Source organism: Opisthorchis viverrini (assembly GCF_000715545.1).
Source record: "Opisthorchis viverrini unplaced genomic scaffold opera_v5_335, whole genome shotgun sequence".
NCBI classification, from domain to species: Eukaryota; Metazoa; Platyhelminthes; class Trematoda; order Opisthorchiida; family Opisthorchiidae; genus Opisthorchis; species Opisthorchis viverrini.
The window spans coordinates 71,397-72,491 of record NW_008751990.1 but is presented as its reverse complement, the minus strand read 5'-3'; positions in this window follow the sequence as shown (position 1 = coordinate 72,491).

Below are 1,095 nucleotides of genomic sequence, written 5' to 3'. Positions count from 1 at the left end.
CCTTGGACTCAGACTCAAACCCGGTGCACAACTATTAAGTCTGCTAACCACCCTGGTCACTCAACTTTCGGCTCCTCACCCTCGGAGGCAGCAGAGACAAAGTTGAAATGCTTGTCCACAAACTGCCTCAGCCTTTTCAACAAACTTGGCGATGTTAAACAGTCAGCTTGCCCTGAACAACCATCCATAATCGCACTCACAGAGACCTGGCTCACACCAGATGTCTCTGACTCGGAGATCTCGATAGACGGTTGCTCTGTTTTTCGAGCTGACTCAAAACGAGGGAGGACTGGTGGGGTTGCTCTGTACTTACATTCGGCCCCACCAATCCCGATTGTCCTCCTGATACCACCCCTGCACCCTTTTGCGATGCACTTTGGGTCCAAATCCCGCTGTGCCGGTCCGATTCTCTCCTCCTCGGCGTGGTCTACCGTAGCACTTCGATTCCCCTGCGGATGACCAATTCCTCATACAAACCATTGAGCAACTCTCCTCCAACCACCACTTTTTTCATCTCCTGTTGGTAGGTGACTTCAACGCCCCAAAGGCCTCCTGGATGGAACTCCAGCGTGTCGAATAAGGCGGACTTTTCCCAGCGGCGCTGTTTGGAGTCATTCAGCAGAGCGCTTGGACCCAACATGTCGTTGCACCCACCAGATACCGCGCAGGTCAACTACCATCCTTCCTGCATTTGGTCATCACCAACGAAAGACACTTCGTTGATCAGGTAACAAACAACGCTCCACGGGGACACAGCGACCACTGTGTGCTGACCTTTGATTTCATCTGCTACTGGGCCAGGAATCCCAAACCTCAAAAGTGGTTTCGAGACTTCTGCCGTGCGGACTTCTGAGGAATGGGCATCTTCCTTGAGCGAGTCACAATGAGACCAGCTCCGGTGGAAGAACCATAAAGGACCATTGTCCAGAAAGTTCACGAGGATGAGGCGACGTTCGTTCCAAGAAAACCGGCACGCACTCGGATGAACCGCAGGACGCCTAAAAGGTTCCGGCGACTTCTGGAAAAAAGAACCCAAATCTTTCAAAATGTTGACCACAAGGGATACAGAAGATGAGCAGGCATTTCGTAGAATGC